Genomic DNA, 22,545 nt, shown 5'->3' on the forward strand with positions numbered 1-22,545 from the left:
GTTTAGCTCGCAGTGAGGGAGCAACAAGCCGATTGGTTGATGCAGAGCGGAGTGGACGGGCTGGGGTGTAAGGTTTGACCATGTCCTGGATGTAGACTGGGCCCGATCCGTTCACAGCACAGTAAGCAAGTACTAATGTTTTGAAATGGATGCGGGCAGCCACTGGTAACCAGTGAAGGGAGCGGAGGAGCAGAGTAGTGTGAGTGAACTTAGGTTGGATAAAGACCAGTCGAGCTGCTGCATTCTGGATGAGCTGCAGAGGTCGGATGGCACTAGCAGGTAGACCTGCCAGGAGGGAGTTGCAGTAGTCTAGGCGTGAGATGACCAGAGCCTGGACCAGAACCTGTGCTGCCTTCTGAGTGAGAAGGGGACGTATTCTCCTGATGTTGTGCAGCGTGTATCTACAGGAACGTGTTGTTACAGTAATGTTGGCAGTAAGGGAGAGTTGACTGTCGAGTGCCATCTACCACCAGAGACCACCTTTGAACAGGTGTCACAACCAACACCTGCTGGCAGTAAAAAACCCTGCACCTCTGCTAACCTGTGTACCATTTCAGATTATTCACTGGACTGCTAAAATTTTATTAAAAATGGAAAGTTTTTGATGATACACTGTTTTTTATTAACTTACACAACAAATTACTGATCTTATCACAAAAGAAAGTGGAAAATACAATAAGACGCATTCCATTCAAATTTGTTAAATAATGTCTTTTCTACACATACTGTACCTCAGACACATGCACACATCTCTCCATCAAATCCACATATATCTCATGTCTTGTGTGATTAACTCATTATTTGTTCTGTCACCATGAGTGTACTGCAGCATTCCAGTGAGCGATGTCTCCTGTTATCTTCCCAGCTGATACACCTGCTAATAAGCTTGTTGTGGCACTTCCTCTCTGCCTTGATGGCATTTATCTCTCCTCAAACACCTCCAGATTTCTCACACTCCTTTCACTGGCTCATTTTTTAAAGCTTTGGCATGTAATCCTGTCTGCCTCAAAGATTGCCTTCTGTTTACTATACTTATATAGTGTTTTTTATCAAAGTAACTTCCATCTATTCATTTGTATTTCATTCTTTATCTAAGGGTTTTGAAGGCAAATGCCAATGCTTAAACTCTGTGAGCACTAATGTTGGTGGATTGGCCGAAAATCTGGTTCAATAAACCGGGTTACTTCCCTCAGCTGGCGGAATCGGATGGGAACAGCAAATAAATTATATGTTGTCAAATTGATGTTTTCTTTCATTGTCTTTGGAATGTAATACATACAGCAACACATGGCCTATGCCTAGTACAGTCTTGGCAGAGAGATAATTTGATCTGTGGTTTTTACAGTCTCCTCGTCCTTTAACTCTACCAATGGCTTTGGCAGCGCAACACACTACCTTAAGTACAACTCTTAAATAAACCATTACTTAATTTACACCCGCATTCAAATTTCTACCTGATTATATTTACATCGTGTATTTATTTGTGTCTGCAGTTTCCACATTGGAATCTTTGTAAATCTAATCATATGTTACAGCTCAACATTCTAACTCTCATTTGTACAGGTCCAGGGAAATAAGACACAGCAAAAAATTATAGTTAGAAAAAGGATAAAGGAAGATGGAAGCCATCCATATTGCAACATTATTGTATTTTTTTGCTTTTCTGAATATGATTGATTTATAAATGACCACACAACTAAGTCAGTGGAATTCCTTTTCAGTACAGCACTGGAAAAATCTCATCTTATCATGCAATATAACATACACATTGACATAGGCCGTAGTGACACCGATGAGTACAAGGTTGGATAGGACAATATCACATACAGTTATATAGTAGTGTTTAGAGTGTTTAAAGTGCATGTACATCATGATAGTTGCAGAGAGTTCAGGGTTGTTACGGCTGTGGGGAAATAACTGCTTGTGAAAAAGGATGATTTGGTCTATGCAGCGCCTCTTACAGGGTAAAAGTTGAAACAGATGGGAGGGGTCATAGATCATTTTCTGTGCCCTTGTAATAGTGCGTTTGTGGTACAGTGATTCAACAGATGGGAGGGGGGTGCCAGTTATCTTTGATAATTTGTGGACTATGCATTGTACTTAACGTGATTGAGTGTTGGAGCTTCTGTACCAAACTATTACAAAAAAGTGGGTATGCTTTCAATGATGCTGTGTAGCGCTGGGGGAGGAGGTTATGTTTTCGATTCGTCTTCACTTCATCCACAGCTGTCTTGTATAATGTGGGGACTGAGGAGAGGACTGTGGTCACTGGTTTGGAACAGTCACGTGTGTTAATTACTTCCACCTACATAGTTGTTTTAATGATAGTGCATTTACACATTTCAATGCTTTCACAATACATTCCTGAGCACTTCCAGAGGTGGTTTGGCCAATTGGAATGCAGTCCATCCTCAGTGCATCTACACCTTTACTCTCATGGTCAACTCTATATCGATTATTAAAATGTTATTTGTATCTCAGGTTTATTTGGGCTTGCAAGAGCCATCCACAAGAGTCAAGACAAAAAGAGGCAGTGACTATATTAGCTCACTTGCTGAAATGCAGATACCAGCTGGTTTAGAACTGATACCTTGTAATGTTTTAGAAAATGATGTTCATGAATTATGTTCTGCTCATAGTTTCATAATGAAACTAGTTACTGATTGAGCTACATTGGGATAGGTTACTCACTTGAGAAAAATATTATCATGCAGTTCTCAGTTCTTGGTTTGCATCATCAATCGATCCCATAAGCCATTGGTAACGTTTAGTGCATATAATAGCTTTGAAGACTTAAAAGACCTGTGGTGAAAAACTGTGTAAATTAGTGAAGCAAAAGTACTACAGTACTACTTAATTTACACAAATAATGACACTGACACATTTTCTGTGGGTAGATTTGTGAATTAATTATATCCATGTACACATACGCTAGTGGCACAGGAGCGTGTCCAGGTGACTCAGTACTCGCTGGTCAACCGTGATGTTTTGAAGCACATAAAATCGACCAATCCGATAAGCCAATGCAATAAGAGTCCCATCAGGTTGTAAGTGAGTGAAAGACTCACAAGCTACTTAGATGCAGAATGTGTTGTGACAGTCCTCAGTAGGTTTGAGTAATCACCAAGCCCATGAGCCATTGCAAATTTTGCATGAGTGCAGCCATAGACAGTATTCAAAGACGGACAACATCTCCCAAACAGTGAAGCTAAAGCATCTCGATTACCCCCTAGTGGCTGGCTGCAGTATAGTTAATAAGTCCTGCCTCCTCTATTAGTGGGTGGGACATGGACCAAATTAAGATGTCAAACTACTCATCAAATACATTTTTCTCAAAGATGGTTTCTGTCATTTAAGGTAATTCTTATCACATTGATGTTTGTCCAAATGTTTTTCCGGGAAGTCTATCATGAGAACACAAAATTTATTTTCAGTGCCAAAGTCAAACAAAACATCCTATTAAACCAGAAAATGCATGTCATCTTTAATGCCTCAGACAGCAACATTGCACATTTACGGGATAAAAGAGTAGGTCCACTGCTACTCAGGCAATCAAGCATAAAGACAAGGCATGACCCAGCTGGACAAATAACTCATGATTCTCCAGAAAGAAATGCTGGAATACACCCTGACTAAAGATATTTTAAAAAATATGTTTCATGAAAATTTGACATTTTTCTGTCCCAGGAGTCAAAACAGTCTGAAACAATACTAAATGCAAAAAAGAGGAATATGCACCAACCCAACCTGGTGGTTCAGTGAACATTGAATTATTAAGTGATATCGATAATTATTCAAGAAAACGAATAAAATTGATGTTAATAGACTTTATAATGAACATAACAAACTTCACATGCACCTGAAATATGAAGATCATGACCACCATCCGTCCGAGATGTATTTCGCCATGAAATTAACACAGAATCATTGATGTAATGAAGTAGACAAATAAGGCATTTGATATTGGCAGCATGTGAGTTAGCTGTAAATGTAAAATGTAAAATGTGTGCTACTGGATTGACAGCTGTCAAAATCCCCCACTAGCTTTGAGAGCAAGTGACCTACTGAGCAACATCATCTAAAAAAGTGTATAAAATAGCAGTTTAAGTTATATAACAGCAACAGAGAATGAATTGAGTGAGCAGTTGTTTTGCATGTAATTCAGGTAAAGTCACTTCTACAGTGCTGTTCTTGGTTTGACATTTAACGCTGAGGTTAATGACACCTTCTTGCACAGAAGATTGACATTTTTCTCTTGGTAAAGACATAACGTATGATGTCTAGAGACAGTCCTTTGTGTAATCTGAAAGTACTGAATAGTGTTTCATAACACATACAACCATTAGACTGATAACAGGCTAGCCAAGAGAGAACCATCTGGAACATTATTATTCCTTTTTATTTTACTTTTATTGCAACCACATTTTATGCAGTTTATTAAATAGGACAGCTTTTGACTCGGCTGCATATGAAGATGTTTAGTTTAAAAAAAGCGTAGAGGTAATGATGTCTGATCTACTGATCATACCACTGCCATACAAGCCAGTAGCCAGTCAGATTTACCTTCAGCCTCAGCGTACCCTCAGGTTTGGGTTTTAATGCTACTGTGCTGAAACACCTGATGACAACAAGGTACAACTGAAGATTATTATGATTTTCATTATAACACCCTGTCTGACAGATCTTAAATGTCATGGTTACACAACTGTTTCTGGTCTCTAACTATTGCAGCAGCTCTGGTGTTTGTCACTCAGATGTTGTTTTGGGGCATTTGCTGAAAAGACTGTTGCTATTCATTTTCTTGGAAGTTGAGTTTTAGAAAAAGAGTATGTGACTGGAACTGGAATTGTTAAAAGATCACTACACATATAAATGTAACATTAACATGATCCAGCAGTCAGAAAAAATGTACTGTACATGTTATCACTGTATTCCAAAAAATAAGAGCTTACTTATTACAAACAAAAAGTCAAATTTATTTAGTTTCACAATATTACATTTAAAAAAACAGACAGTTGGCACAGATGATCCTTCCTATCCAAAGTGCTGCTCAGAACATGTGACATACATTTGTGGTACTCAACGTCTGTAATGGAACTTCGCTCTGCTAAATCTATTCCTGGTTGTATTTAAGTGGTTGCCACACACACATGCACGCACACACACAAACACACGCAATGATTATTTTGTCACTGGAGGGAGGAAACCAATGATGCTCACACTCCTTTGAGTACATGCATCTCAAGAGCCATTTGCATCTATTGGGTCTAAAGCATTATGACTTTCCTAACACCTGTAGAAAGCAGTCAAGATGAAGTGAAGTAGGATTTCAATGTGCAAAAATGTACAGGTTTTCTATGACCTCATAGCAGTGTGATACTGAGAGGTTACAGAAAAACTGTCAATTTTTGCACATTGAACATAGAAACATATATATATATATATATATATTTATTGGGAAAGAGAGAGAGAGAGAGAGAGAGAGAGAGAGAGAGAGAGAGAGAGAGAGAGAGAGAGAGAGAGATTGTATTGCTTCTTCAACATCTGCAAATTACTTTCTGTAAATGTTTTTCAAGCACAAATTCCTTCAGAATATGTGTGGCAACTTGATTATAATCACTCCCAGACTACTAGATAAGATGACAATAATTACTATCTAAAATAATAAAATAGTGTAATCACTCACTACTAATTATAATATGTAATAACCTCCTTCGCACAACATTTTGAAAATGAACTTAACTACTAATTTAGGGTGGCACCTTATATCTATTATTTTAGGAGAAAGGGGCTGCAGGTTAGATGCTTTATTGATTTCACCAATGTAAATAACAGGGTAACACAATTTCAAAGAGGATTTTTATACGGCAAGACTAATGACAACTAAGCTGTAGCTAACAGCTTGTGTAACCTGGCCCAACAACAGACTGCAGTTGAAATGGGGTGCGCAAATCGAGTTATAAAATCAGCTGACCAATCAAACAGAATCACCTTTGAGGCCCTGCACCTGAAATAGCAGGAAGAGAAGTTAGTTGGGTGCAGTCAATCAGATGACAGGCGAGGGTACTGGTAGGATATGGAATGTCGCCTCCCCAGTGAGGTTTGGATGGAACTGTCGAACTGGTGCCACATCAGTGGTACATATCACAATTGTGCCAGACCACTTAACTGTCTTCAATCCCTTATCTATGGTAATGACCACTTGGTATTTACCAAACTTATCATGTATGCAAGACACCCCGATTAATTGACACGACCGAACTACTTTTTCTTCCAGGGAAAGGCTCTCCCAACCATGACCTTACTATCACCATAGACAACTTCGTGGTAGCCCCCACCCAGACTGCTAGGAGCCTGGGTGTGACACTTGACAGTCAACTCTCCCTTACTGCCAACATTGCTGCAACAACCCGCTTGTGTAGATACATGCTGCACAACATCAGGAGAATACGTCCCCTTCTCACTCAGAAGGCAGCACAGGTTCTGGTCCAGGCTCTGGTCATCTCACGCCTAGACTATTGCAACTCCCTCCTGGCAGGTCTACCTGCTAGTGCCATCCGACCTCTGCAGCTCATCCAGAATGCAGCAGCTCGACTGGTCTTTATCCAACCTAAGTTCAATCACACTACACCGCTCCTCCGCTCCCTTCACTGGTTACCAGTGGCTGCCCGCATCCGTTTCAAAACACTAGTACTTGTGTACCATGCTGTGAACGGATCAGGCCCAGTCTACATCAAGGACATGGTCAAACCTTACACCATAGCCCGTCCAATCCGCTCTGCATCTACCAATGGGCTTGCTGCTCCCTCACTGCGGGGGACACCTGGCCACTCAACAAAATCACGACTGTTTGCTGTTCTGGCTCCTAAATGGTGGAACGAGCTCCCCATGGACATCAGGACAGAAGAAAGTCTACACATCTTCCACCGCAGACTAAAAACACATCTCTTCCAACTACACCTTGGATAAGAAGATGATGTCTAATTTTGTTAATTTTTAATAATAAAGTTTAATTGCACTTATTTATTGCACTTACATGTAGCACTTTGTAGTTTGGCTTTTTTGAAGAAAATTGTACTCTGGGTTTGTACCCTCATGGTTGAATGCACTTATTCTAAGTCACAGTGGATAAAAGCGTCAGCTAAATGAAATGTAATGTAATTCATTTTGTTTTGAAGGGTACTGGGTTCAGTCTTAGAAATATGATAGGTGACATTATGAAGATCAGAGTTGAAGCAGTGCCCCTTTGTGTTGAAAAAAGTGGTTAAGGCTTCCTGAATGCCTCAATTTAGATGTTCTTAAGATCTACCATAATGGGAAGAGACTTTGGGTCAGCCTCAGAACATGCTGCAGGAATCAAATATCCCATCTCTATAGCTCTTATAATCCCCAAGAGAAGCTTGAGGGTGTAAATTGACATTGAGTTGGTCCGTTGTCTTCTGGTAAAAAAGTTTATAGATTACATTTGCTTCGAGACACGGGGCATTAACGTGTTGGTTAATGAGGATTAACCCATTGGAAGATGGTAAACTGTGGCTATAAAGGTATAAACATGGTCAGAAACAATACTCAGATAGACTCTGGCTTTAAACCCATGATTGATTGATATTCGGGGCCCAAGAGAAAACTCTCTACAACACCACACCACCTGTTGAGACTCCATATTTGGACTCTACCATCTGCAGCCTCAGCAGAAATCTGTCCAAGCTATGTTTTGTAGTCTTAAACTGTCCAGTGTTAGTGAGTCTGTGTCACTGCAGCCCAAACATTTCTGGTCCTGAGTGTCTCAAGCAGTCTGCCAGTTTACCCATGAAATTTGCTGAACACATTCATGACCCCAACGAAGATTTGAATTTAATGACCGCATGCATCACCTTGGTAAGGCTCTAAAATAGCAAAACTGTTAGAAGTACAGATGGTTACTGCGTTTGTCTCTTGTTGGATTGACAGTCTATGGTCGTTGCATTTTGTGAGTTACATTAATCATGACAGGAGATAAGGCCATTGGAGAAATGGATGGATCATTGATAAAGGATTCAGTCTGCTGTCGATATTCTGCTCTTGTGCAAATCCTGAAATTGATTGAATTTACTATTGTGAAAATATCTTCACAATAGATTTTTCTCCCCGTCACCCTCTTTCCAGTCTCATCTAATATTTCAGTTATTAAACCACATTCTGTTCATATAGATGCTGATTCGTCTATAGCCACAAACTGAACTGTTACATAAACTCAAAGCTCTGAGTGGATCTTTTTGAGGATGGAAACATCTTCTTTGCAAAGAATAGCTCCTGGAGAGACAGATATTTTACAGCAGTGAGCACTCAGGGACAGAGATGGTAATAAAGATAAGGTGAAATAAAGTGAGAGGAAGAGAGAGGTTGAATCCATGAGGATTTTACTGCCCTCAAACAATATATATCCTAAGGGCATGGGGACAGGGAGTGGTTGCCACCAAAGTGCTATTGATCACATCACTGTGTTATCTTCCTCACGTCAGAGTATATAAGTCATGTCAGCCTGCAAGGAATATTGGTGTTTGTGTGTTTGTTTAGATGTGTGTCTGTTACAATGGATATCAGCAGCGTGTGTGTGGGTGAAGCACGTATTGACAGAAGCCGCCTGACATGCCAGTGACCTGCAGTATCAAGTTATTGAGCTGGTCCATAATACAGAGTGATTACGCAGCAATGTTAATTCACTCGAGCAAGTCCAATACCAACAGTGTCACCCTGGACACACACACACACACACACACACACACATACACACACACACTCACACTCACACACACACACACACACACACACACACACACACTCACACTCTCTCACACACACACACACACACACACACACACACACAGAACAAACACATCACTCCGTAGATACCCAGTCTAGAAATAACAACAACAGCAGTCAGTGAATCTAAAGTTGCCAAAGTTATATGACACAGGAATATTCCATGTAAAAATAGTTACTAATTATCGTCTGATCATAGCGTAATAGTTTTCCAGCAGTACTTAAATGCAACATCCACTAACAAAAGTAACACAAATGAGATCTGTGCAAACACATTTAATATTTGCAAAGCTGTAAATATATGTAAGGGAACTTCAGGAAGCTAATTTGATTGGATCTATAAACCTGAAGTTGAATGAGTGGTCAAGTTGTGGTGAATTCATTTATAAAGTATAGTTAAATATTTTTTAACATAAATTACCCACAACTCCTCACAGATAGCCAGTAGCGGGGTATTGCTTTCGTCACTGTGTGTGTGTGTGTGAGAGAGAGAGAGAGAGAGAGAGAGAGAGAGAGAGAGAGAGAGAGAGAGAGAGAGAGAGAGTGTACAAAATAGCTCAATAACTCCTAAAAAAACATTTTCAAGATATCTCTGTAAATAATATGGGTAAGTGACATCATGAAGATGTCACTAAGTAACTGTAGGATTACAAATGTGACCAAAAGCTTATATAGATCAAAAAATCATTATGGACATCATGAAATTATTTCAATTTTGACATTAATTATGTCAAAAGGTATAGTGATAGACTTACTTTGGCAACCTATAGAGACACGATCTAGGCCTTATTTTGATCAACCAATCATTCTACATCATATGGTGTAAATGGCATCACAATTATGTCATTATGAAATGTCAATATTTCAATATAAAAAAGGTAGCATTGCCTGTTTAGGATATAAACAGTTTGTGTAGGGTATGCATCATCCTTTCATGCTTTTCATTGATAATAAAACGTGCATTTGTCATCATTGACACTAATTTCTCTCCATGGTACAAACACTTACAGTGGCATCACAAATGCATGATCGACCATTCTCTATCACAGATATCTGTTAGCAAATCATTAAATAATTATGATCATTTACCCATAGTGGGCTGATGATTAACTCATTTGGTTACAATACATAGGCTAAACATAACTTATGGGTTTGGCTTATGTTATGTCCTCATACATATATATATATGTCATATTATATGATTTGTATTATAATTTTAGTTTTCTTGCAAATCTCATCTTTCTCTCCTAAATGTTTAATATTATTGGGCTTTTTGAGTTTGTGGTGGATCCAAGCTTAAGCTTACAAACATGAACAAATTGTCAAATTTGTTCATGTTTGTGTTAAGTGTTTACAAACTACTTGCCAGTGATGGAAAGAAACGGCTGATGACAAAATGTTCATGTGTTGCAGTGACAGTAGGACATTTTTAATAAATAAAAGAAAACATAACATTGCCTCATTTTCATAGAGTATGTATAAAGACAAGCGGTTCTCTGTTTAGCAGAGTGCTGCAATCAGATTAATGATACATTGATTTCACTGTAAATCTGAAGCCAATGAAGACAATTTCTGGATATGGCCAACATTATTATATTTACTAAAGATGAAGAAAATAAAAAAGATGATTGAGAAAGAATGAGAGAATAGAGTTAAGGTTCAATGTCACACCATTATCTTTTGTCCCCTTCTGTCAGTCTCTGTGCCAAAAGCTCTTCCTCAGCATATCGATGAAACATTGTCTACACTGCAGTAAAAGCAGAGATTGTCTGTGAGAGGCCACAAAGCCAAAAAATCAACGATCTGCAGTCAAAGTCAAAGAGGTGATCAAGAACAATGGCACAGTGAAAAATAAAGTTCACATAACGGACTGAGAAGATAGTCATCAATAATAATACACCATATTATAGTTTATATCATTCACTGGGGTGAAGAGTAAGTTTTATAGGTGTTTGCACCCATACCTCATGTTAGCTTGTCCACAGGTAATGGATGATAGATGGACCCATAAGTCTCTATCTCAAAAAATCAAAGAGTCAGGTCTGTATTTTCTCAATCTTTGGAAATTATGTAGAAAACAAAAAGATTTCAGGAGAGAAGAGTTCCAACTGTTCATCACCTCTGAGCTGACCAACCACAACATGAATGTCACATCATCAGTTTAGTTTCAGAAGGACAAAGATCATTAAACAAAAGTGTCCGTGTGGGAAAAGGTGTGTGTTTCCTCCCTCCCAACCAGCAGATTCAGATGAAACATCCTGGCAGCTTGAGACTGAGTAGCTAATATTGCTATAAACACATGCAGACACAAAATCGCACGCACGCACACACACACACACACACACACACACACACACACACACACACACACACACACGCACACGCACACTTCTCCTCGCCACAGTATGAGGCTGTGTGGCCACCGACTGTCAGCTGTGAAATTATATCAACCACCCTCCACAGATATGATGGCTAACAGGAAATGCAGCGAGGCACTTTGACAGACACACGGCCGCAGGAGAATGAAATGCGTACAAGAGCCTCATTTGTTGCCCAGTTGCTACTTTGACTCTAATTCTTATTGAATCAGTGTTTGAATGACAAATGAGGAAGAGAGGAATACACATCCAAAAGAAAAGCAGACAGGAAGCAAAGCAAATGTCAGAAGAAAGGCGAGGAGACAACACAATATGAGCTATGTGGTTGGGTTTGGAAGCATGTTTTAGTTATACATTCCAAGTAAGAATAACTGTGTAGTATTTCATTTATTTTTTATTTATATTTAGTTAAATCAAAGTTTTTCTCCTTGGGACAAAACTATCCCCTCTCATTGTTATTCATTTTAATCCATCCTCAACAATGGAATCATGAATGTTGTACATATAATGCACAGTGTATCTAGGAATTATTATGTCCATGTCTTTTTCTGTCTTTTGTCTTTTTTTCTTGTGTATGCATCTGTTGACCTGCATGGTGAGCTGCTGCATACAGCTGCTATACATTACAGAGATAAATAATGGTTTATTGAACTGAATTGGATGATTTTATAATTGTGTCAGTGGCAAGAGAACAAGCGTTAAGCAGTTTGATATGAGAGAAAGTATATACTTTAAACTAAGAGTCAGATGCAGGGACATTGGCATGTATTTTGAGGGGCTGTTGCTCTAATCTGAAAAAGGCAAACATGTCTACATGGACCTGAATGTTTACAAGTATGGTTTTTACATAGGTTCTTATGGTGCTATATGTTTATATACGTGTTGTTTCTTACTTTCTGCCTGTATATGCTGCAGTTTCATGATGTAGCTTTAAGAACACAGTATCATTGTATCCGACTGTTAGAAGAATGGTCTTTTTATATGGTCTGTATTTATATATATAGAAACTCTCTCTCACTCGGTCATCACGACCCTCACATGTCCCTGTCTGATTTGTTTCCTGATGCTCAGCATGCTTTCCCTCGCTCTCCGGTCTGGAACCTACTGTTGGTGCTGCATCTTAAATGGAATTATTAGAATCAGAATAAAGTACATTGTCCACTGCATTTTCCACTCAACTGCTTGGGCTCAGTAGAAGTACTTCTTAAAATGAACTTACTAGTGTCTACTTGGTTTGTTCAATATTTCTAATCATCAACTTTTGTGAGTCACTGGGAAAAAAAAGGGAATAAAACAACTGAATTCATCATGAAGTGCAGACCCTATCTGTAGGGTCGACTTTTAACTGTGATGACTCATCATGCTTCTCTTCTGTGGGTGTTTATGACCACCAAACCCAGCACCCAGCTCATCAGGTGGGCACACAGGCTCCAGGAGTTCACCTTCACTGTGGAGCACAGAAAAGGAAAGTACAACACTGCACCAGATGCCGTATCTTAAGCCCCAACAGAAGATTAGCCAACGATACCTGTGTGTGCTACCATCATTTCTGCTTCTCCGAAACCCTCAAAAGAGCTTCCCATCTCCATCGGACTGCCAGACCCTGTACCAAAGGTTTCTGAAAATGGAAAAGGTGTCATCAACTCAAACATCTCCTTCACAATATTGGAGGATCTCATCTACCGTGTTGTTACCGTCCCACACAAAACCATCTACCAACTCTGCTGTTGGGACCTGGTATTTGTGAACTACAGTTCAGCCTACATTTGTAGTCAAAGCCTTGACCACAGGTTTTTTCTTTGTTCTGGAGAAAAACCAGAGCCTCCAGAACTCAGTCAGGGGGGGCGTTATCTTTGGAGTGGCCAGCCGCCATTTTGGAAGCACGCTCACTCACACAGACACACAGACACACACACGCATACTCACATACACATCTTTATATAGTAAGTACACCGTTAGTAATTTGTGTTTTTATACTTTATTATCTTCATAATAAATGTTTTTCTTTCACAAATGTTTTTTCATTAATGTTGCATAAGTGTGAATTTTGCCAACCTCTACACTGTCAAGAACTCTATATCCTTCAACTTAGCTAACTATCTATATGGTAATTTGGGTTATAGTTATTAATTTAATTGTTAATCAGAGTTCCAAATTTGTAGTTAGAACCTTTATGAGACTTTTTCAATAAATTGGCTATCTTTTCCCTTCCTTTGAAGGGTGGTGCCCCGAGGTAACTTTAATCAATTAAAGTTATTATTTAATATTCATATTTTTAATATTAATATTCAAAATTTTATTTTGATAACCAAATTTATTGAATGCCGAAAGGCACACGATTTAATGGTATCACATTTAATGCATTATTGCACAACATTGCATACCTATCTGCTTCAGGATGCAGCTTCTTGACTACTTCAAGACCCCCTCTCTGGTCATCTTGTGCCTTACAAGACCTTCTGAAGACTGCAGCACCTGGTCGACTTGCTGAAGCTGAGCTAGGATTTCCAACAGCATATACTCAACCGTCTAATATTTTTAAATTTTACAAACCAGAAAACAGGTGGGAAAACTTCATCAAACCATGGTCCAACACCCCTGGGAAATGCTTGGGTTAGATCTGATGGGCCCATTTCCCAAGAGCTCTAAACAAAATGTCTACTTACTGGTTTCCATGGACTACTAATACCATGAACTACTCCCCTTGAGAAATGCCACTGCAGAGCCATCTCTCAAGTTCTAGTGAATGACATCTTGACCCGGTGGGGCATACCAGACTTCATACTCTCCAATGGTTGGACACAGTTAATCTCTTCTGTCTTCCTAACCATGTGTGGAACCTGAAAGGTTGGTCACAAATTGACATCCGCCTATTACCCCCAGACCAACCTCAGAGAGAGAGTGAACTGGACATTGTACGGCCACTAGGCCACATCCGGCACTTTGGCTGTCCCTGACCGGCCCGCGTGAGGTCAATGGGAAATGAGGTCAAACGTAAATAAGTTTACATCATGTACAGAATACAACTACATTGCTTTTATTTTGAAGGCAACTTTTAACCTTACGTACATTCTGAATTCACGTGAGCGCATGTGTGTTGGCAAAATTTGTTTAGGAGAGATGCAAGTTAGCTGTAAGTCCTCGAAAATGTCAGCTCACAAAAAGAATGATTGATACAGAATGTAGAGTTTTTAACAAGACATGGACTTTTAAGTATTTATTTATTGAAGTCAAAGGGAAAGCTGTGTGCTTAGTTTGTGGAGAACAGATCGCTGTGTTCAAGGATTACAATTTGAATCGCCATTACGAGACAAAACACGGAGAGAAATACAAAAGCTTGACTGATGAAGAGTGTGCATGGACATCTGAATCTTTGCTAGCTAAGCTGCAAAAGCAACAAGGACTTTTTACCAAGCTTTCCAAATCCAGGGATGGAGCTGTCAAGACCAGCTTTGTGATATTCCACAAAATCGCAAAAAATAGTAAGCTATTCTCTGATGGGGAGTTTATCAAAGAGTGTTTGGTGGACTCTGCTGCACCAATATGCCCTGAGAAAAAAGAAGCATTTGAGAATGTGCGCCTCTCCAGATGAACCTTAATGAGAAGGATCGAGGACATCGCGGGAAATTTCTTTACAGTTTTTGTAAATGTTGATTAAATAGTGATATAATGTTGGTCTTATTACTATGCCTGCTTCACTTTTTCATTGCCTAATCATAACATTTACTCTTACCAGTAGAAGCTTATCAAAATTGACTTCAGATTAAATGAATATGAGCAGAATTGAGTTCAGCCTATTGGTCCGGCCCTCCACAACTGTCCCTGTTTCCCATGTGGCCCCTTGGGAAATTGAATTGCCCACACCTGACCTAAAGGTTCTCTGGAGGCTTGAGGCTAAGACTTGAAAGTTGTCAACATTTCTAGCTTGAGCCTAAGGCTCAAGACCCACAGGAGCAGGAGCACCAACATCCCCTGGAAATCTTCTAGGATGACTCTGATGAGGAGAAATTTTAGGGCTTCTCGGACTGTCTGTTCTGCTACCAGTGTCACATTGACAAAAGCATCTGCAGGAGGACAAGAGGATGATCATTCTGACAGATCATCTGACTCACACAAGTCCACCGTTAAACCCAACTCACATCAATACCTGAAATAATACGGACACAGACACTTAAAGGGCCCATATTGTTTAAAATACATTTTCTGGGCTTTTACTATCCATAATGACTTGAAGGGGGTCAGTAGGGACCCTCAAAGTATGAAAACAGTCACTCCGCTGACGTTTTCACTCAGTCCATTCTGAGAAATATGTTATTGAAATGGCTCATTTCGTACTTCCTCCCCCGTATGAGTCAGATGGGTTCGCACTCATAACTCAGCCCCACCCGGCCGGTACCAGTCCAGCCTCCGAACCCATCACCCCCGCCCCCCACCACCACCCCTCCACACCGAACGCGACACCAAGCAGACTTGTTCGAAGAGAATGTGTCCGTGCACATTTTTTCTCCACATTTTGTGATTGTTTATTTGCCTGTGGAGTTTTCCTGGAGCTAACGACGTATGCCTGACTGAAAACTTGACTGACCATCAATGGTACCGTGAGTGACCTGTACATATATTGTATATAGTAACGCTGTTGTATTTTACTGTGACCCGGACAATTGTCTTTCTGTTTCATTTCCTGAGTTGGGCCCACGCACGCACACACACCATCACCTCTTTCCTATTCTTTGGTTGTTGTTTACTTTGGGTAATTACACTTTTGAAAACTGATTGGAGATGTGGTTTTATTTTTGCATTGCTGTATTTACATAAATATTTATTACTGCTTATTTGCTCGTTGTTTGTGTATGGTTTGACAAATTGCTTTTCTTTCTATTTTGCACAGCTTGAGAAAAAGATTGACTCATTACATCAAATATGACAGACACAGATTTGTATACATGGGGCTTCAAATGTTGAAGCTCCTGCCAATGACTTGGCTGACACGCTCCCATGGGTGAGGATCCCAGGACTTATTGTGACGTTGCCCGCAACTTTAGATCATCACACAAGGCCCAAAACATCAACTCCAACCAGGGCTAAGTTTGAGGTTGTCTGCCGCAAGAGCAAACAGAAGGGCTCCAACCCTCACTCAAACAACAGGTATACAATAGGTATGAACCGCTGTTTCAAGATGACGTGTGTGAAAACTCTAACCGAGAAGGCTAACCACAGCAGAAAAGCAGATCAGACCAGGCAAAGAAGCCCTAAAATCACTGGTAGATTGAGAGCCAGAAGAAACAACCTGAAAGTCACTCCTGAAACATGCACTCTTTTGATTGGTGATGCCATAACCAAGCATGTCAAAATGTCAAAGGCTGAACATTTGTGCTTGGATAACTGAGCTAACGGGGCTACTCGACATTCTCCTTACAACGCGGCCAACACATCTGAGGGTGATTGTCCAAGGTGGGTCCTTCTACATCCATCCAGCCCAGCCCCATGCCATTTCTTCCAACATACCAATTATCTCAGGCAGCCAGTGGCATGATTCAAAATTAGATAATGTGTCAGCTTCACAACCTGTCTTCAAATCACAACAGCTGAAGTTAGCTCTTTTTTATGTCAGATCTTTGGCCAACAAATCATTTCCAGTCAACAGTCTGATAAATGATAACAATTTGGACTGTATGTTCCTGGTTGAAACATGGCTGAACAGCACTGATGGGCAACTGTCCTCCAAACTATGAGTTTTATCAAACTAATTTCTTCTGGATGATTTGTGTGATACATTTTTAACAATGGATGTAATTTTTCAATTATTAGTCTTAAAATATTTCAGTTTAATATTTTTATTACACATTTCCATCGAGTCACGGTTGGTCCCCTGTATGGTCGTATCAGACAGGCTTGTCCAGCTGCGCTCTAATGCAGATGATACAGATCGCAACCACTTGAGTGATGAATGTGTTTGCGTCAATGTATCACTTGTTCCTCCTCGTGATGTCTTTGACACTGACTGATAAAGATCTGTGTTAGATCAAAACATTGCTCAGTTACCTGGGATTTGCTTGGAGCTATCAGTGTAGTATGCAGCTCCTTCGTCTGTGCGTGCCCTACACCCTGTTTGTCTGTAGCCACCATATCTAGCTGTGATCACTGCTGCCAACACCCTCAAGGTGGGTGCAGCGTGTTTCTTTTCAAACAGACATGCAGAAACAAACATATTCTACACAAGACAGGTCAATGGCACTGCCCTTGTACCTTCTGTAAACAAATGCCAGAGTGGTATGCACGTTCTGGAACTGGAGGATGTTCGTGCATTAATGTTAAGCCATTGTGGCAGAGAGGCCTGTGCAGATCAGCTCTTCCCTCTCAGCCACCACAATGAGACACTGTTCCACGACACAGCGAGGTTGACTGAACCACCAAGGCTGTTCCATATTGCTGCCATCTGACTCAGGCCTGGGTTCCACATAGTATTATCATTAAGATTTTAACAATTCTACTACTTTCACAATTCCTGCTTATAGATACGATGATTTAATCCTTTCTCATTTTTTCACTTAAAATTCTTAAAGGGGACATAGCATGCAAATTCCACTTTGTTAGTGCTTCTACAGGTTAATGTGGGTATCTGGGTCTACCAACCCAAAAACTCTGGGGAAAAAACACTTGCGCGTTTTGTTATGGTTCCTCTAAGTCAGAAACGTCATGCTTGAGCGACTCGATTGAGCTTCCTGGGTTTTGTGTCGTAACAAGGCACTGGAAGTCTCACTACATGGTCTTGGCCCACCCCCCCACCTCATCCCCCCCCTCATTTGTCTGGATCGTTGGGACTGGGAGGCTGCAGCAGCTGCTCGGGCGCGACCGCTCGCTCTCCCATGCGTGAGCTGGAATTTGTGTCAGCGCCACACAGCCAGCAGTGTGGAAGACTTCCGCAGTGTTCAGCGCTACTGTACGCCGGGTTACAGTAGTTACGCCGGGGTACAGTAGTTACGCCGGGGTACAGTAGTTCCGCCCGGTTACAGTAGTTACGCCGGGGTACACCGGACGCGGAAGCGCTGCTGCGAGGCAGCGCAGCGCCGTTCTCCAGCACGCAGCCGCCTGGCTGTTCACACGGGACGAGCATTTCTCCGCTGGTCAGCCCCATAGACTGTATATATAAGGTCAGCCTGCGATTCTGCTTTCTCCGCTTGTTGTTGTACCCGTTGAATGTCGGGGTTCGGGGGTAAATGATGGTCTTCATAGCCCCCCCCACCCCTCTCTTTCTCTCTCTGTCTATCTGCTTGTGTGCTTGTAGTGGATGGGCAGAGGGGGACAGTTAATTATGTGATTGGGAAAATTAAAACTCCAGGACAACAAGGGGAATACAAAGTATGGGATGCATATTTGATAATTTATATCATATAAAATATGTAATTTATATCGTTTAAAATCATGGGGGGAGAGGGGGAGGGGGGAGCTGGCTCATTAGCATTTAAAGGAACAGGCACTCAAAACAGGTCACTCTGTGGAGGGCTGTTTTATACAGGGTAAAAAGGAGCTGTTTTATATGATCCTTGTGGTATTTTGACCAAAGTATGTTACAGACATTTCATTAAGACCCCAAGGAACCATATCAACTTGTGGTAAAATGGGCATGCTATGTCCCCTTTAAGAAAAAAATGAAAAATACAGCAACAGGACACATTTATGAATTCAATATGGCCATTTGATCTCTGAGTATCACAGATGCTAAATATATATATATATATATATATATAGGCTACGCTGTATATCATTAAGTGATATATAGCGTAGCAGATATGCATTTAAAAGGCGACCAAAATGAAATGTCCTGTTCCCTTGAATAAAATTGTTGATTTATCGTTGAAAAGGTTTTGTTTAATGTAAGAATACAAGTCAACACAGGTCAAGTTATTTTTTGACATTTTAATTAAGAATTGCTACATATTATATTCATGATTTATGAAAAAATAACTGTAGATGAAAGTTACTCATATCTGTCTCCATCTGTCAAGCACATCCTATTGCCTTGACCGGGCCACTGTTCGGTCTGGATCTCATGAATTTTGAAGGAATGCATATACACACTGGCAACACATTGCACAGTCCTGCTGACAGTTTCACAATATTTTTCCCAGACAGCTGGTGCCGCTAATATGCCATGAAAATAGCTGTGCACCAAAAATGACAGAGAGGAAGATGACTCCTGGCAAGCAAACATGTAAACTTCAAACATTTAGCTCATGTTAGTTTTTAAAGATATGTGCAGTTTTTGGGTGAAACCCTGGGCATTCACTTCTCTTATCTGTTTACACATCTCCCTGTGTCACTTTAACAGCTTTTTGTCACTATAGGTACAGAGTCACGCTGCTTGTCAGTGTCAAACTCAGACTGAACCGCCCCAGGCACACTGGGACGTTTTGGCTGACACAGTCTGCCTAAGAGTTATAAACAGTTTTCACACCCCAAGGTTTAACATTCACAACAACCAGTTCATAAAATGCGATGCATGCGAGAGTTTAAAGTCGTCAGCACTATATGAGGCTGTTGAAGGAGCTCTGCTTTTTAGAGATGTGGTCATATAGGATTTGGTTTATGTTCATCTGCAGTTATAGAGCTCAACAGACACTCCACACTGCAGGGTGCAACATGATGATATGGAGAATTCTTATCTACAGGTTAAGGGATGACGGGTCTTTTATATGCAAATTTGTGGCAACATGATTTTTTGTGTGAATGAACAGTGACATAGTACATTAATTACAGGTGGGAGAAGAGGCATGCACAGGTGGGTGAATAATTCAAATGAGGCAGCACACACCGGTTTCTGGTGTAAAGTCACTCTGCTGCCAATTTGGTGATTTTAGCAACAAGACCAAACTAAATACTAAAAAAAAAATAATGATAATTTTGATTAAATACTCTCCACCCAATAGATGCACTGAAACTGGCATAAAAATCAAACTGTTAATGTGGTTGAAGCAGGTGTAGGTGATTCATTTAATCCCTGCAGGCTAAAAGCTCTGATTATAAGTGCTGCATTAGAGCAAACAAAAAAGAACAGAAAAAAAAAACTGTCTAGCTGTTATTCTTGATATTCTGACTTTACAAAACAGAAATCAGATTAAGGGGTTTATTTTAATTTCCATCTTAAGGAGGAATGAGGTGGCAGCAGGCAAAGGGAGGTAGGGTCCTTCATTTAGGACAGAAAGTCACTGCCAACCCAGAGGCAGTAACCCCAGAGAGCAATGGCCTCAGACTCTCGTCCTTACCACTTCACACTCAGCTGCACACCGCCTCAATGTACACAAAGTCTAATGAAGCACACGGAATCACATCATCTGCAAAGAGCAGGGAAAGATTTTCAGGTCCCCAAACTGGACACTCTCTTCCCCCTGGCTGAGATCCTATCCATGACGAACACAAACAGAATCACAGAAATGGGTGTGACGTCCTGCTGGGGATACGGACACACAAACATAGCTCTCACTCTGGTCATACAAGGATAGAATGGCTCATAGCTACATCACGGTACCTCACACTCCCACAGCACCCCCCCAAAAAATACCTTAGTGGCTCCAAAAAACACATGTTGACTGGATGGGCAAAATCCCATGACCTGTCCAACCACTCTGCATTAGTGAAAAAATTATCCCCTGTTCCAAAGCCAGAGCACAATCGCCAGCAGGACATTTTCAGCACATTGTATAGTGACTTTTCCCTTTGATGCAGTTTTTGATGCTGTTTATTTCCATGTTATATCAAAGTTTCATGAGTTATTTAATGAAAATGCAGGACTTTTATTGTAAATGCATATGATCATAAATCATAAGTCTAAACATACCTGGTTGTACCTATCTTTCTGAAACTGTAAAAGTGACCTGCAGTAATGGGGGGGCAGTAAGTAAAGACTGAAAGTCAGACTCAGTCCTCAGAACCCTGAAGCTGCGCCACCGCTGCTGCCAAAAGAGCTGGTCACCTGTTTATTCAAAGTCCAGTGACTCTCGTCTCAGTACAGAGAACCCTGAACTGCAGTTGTTGTTGCTGATGTCATGAACGCGTCTTCGTCTTGACTAAAACAAGTGTTTTAACCAAATGTAGAGATGTAGGGAGATGTCGTAAAAACACATCACATTTAGATTTATTAAGTAAGTAAAAGGAAATGTGAGATTATCTGCAAATATATATTGAAAGAATTTCACTTTTTAGTTTATTTTAACTGAAAAGTGCTGAATTGAAAGGGTGGACAAGTCAGCTAAGATATTAAGATTTAGGAATCGCAGGCTTTGGCTCTGAGGGACCTTTTTAGATAACAATGTGTAGATGAGGAGCAATTTCTAACCTGAGCCAGGGAAAGATGAGGTCAGTGAACCCCACATCCATTCTCTGGGCTAGACAAATTTCCTCACAAAATAACACTTCTATTTGGCCAGTAGTTGTCAAAACATCTTGCTGTGGACCAAACTGTTGGACAGACAGAGACACTGGGAGGGACCATCACGGCCATTAGACCTGCTGCTTGCATGGAGAACAGTACTAAGCCCTGAGGAAAGGTTTTTATTTCTTTTTTATGGGAGGACATAAGTGAGCAAAAAAGAGGATTTGGAATCAATTCATCTGGCCTCGTCCGACAGACAGCAAGTGCACTATCGATTAATCCCACTATAAATTTCTAATCAAACAAACTGCATCACATCGATCATGCTGTGGGCGGGCCACAGTGACTGGCATATTGGATTTTTAATAAGAGAAAAATATCAAGCTCACTGTAACTAAGAAACCATCATCCAGAGGCCTCGCTGAGTGAACTTTACTGTCAGGAGAATAAAAAAGGATAGAGTCGGGGGGCGAGAGACAAAGGGGGGGATATAAGAAAAAAAAAAGAAACATTTAACCGTGCACTTACCTCAGCAGTGAGTTAGGCAGAGTGTGGTTTGTGCTGTGTTGTGAACAGCGTGGGCCAATCGACTGTGACACCTCATTTATTACCCAGAACACACTGGAACAGACAATGACACTGCCATCGCCCACACTGCAGCACAGGCCAGCGGCATCTTTCTCCAACACGCATGGTGTAACCACATTTACTCGCTGTGTTACCTGCGCGTCAATGAAGAATGATTCAACGTTGGTTTTACTGACAGATTTTACAACTGAAACAGAGACTGTGTAGTTTTGTCAACGGCTCTGCCCACAGCCGTTTATTTTTATTCTTACAACATGTTGATCTACTGACGTGAAGAAAAAAGTAAAAAAGATGCACAAAGATGTATAAAATGAAGAAATATAACAGTGTGGGCTGTGGTTGAAGTCGTCATCTTGGATAGCTTTCGTCATGCAATAATACAGCTCAACAGTGTGGTTCTGGATGTAA

This window comes from Hippoglossus hippoglossus, chromosome 22 (assembly GCF_009819705.1).
Source record: "Hippoglossus hippoglossus isolate fHipHip1 chromosome 22, fHipHip1.pri, whole genome shotgun sequence".
NCBI classification, from domain to species: Eukaryota; Metazoa; Chordata; class Actinopteri; order Pleuronectiformes; family Pleuronectidae; genus Hippoglossus; species Hippoglossus hippoglossus.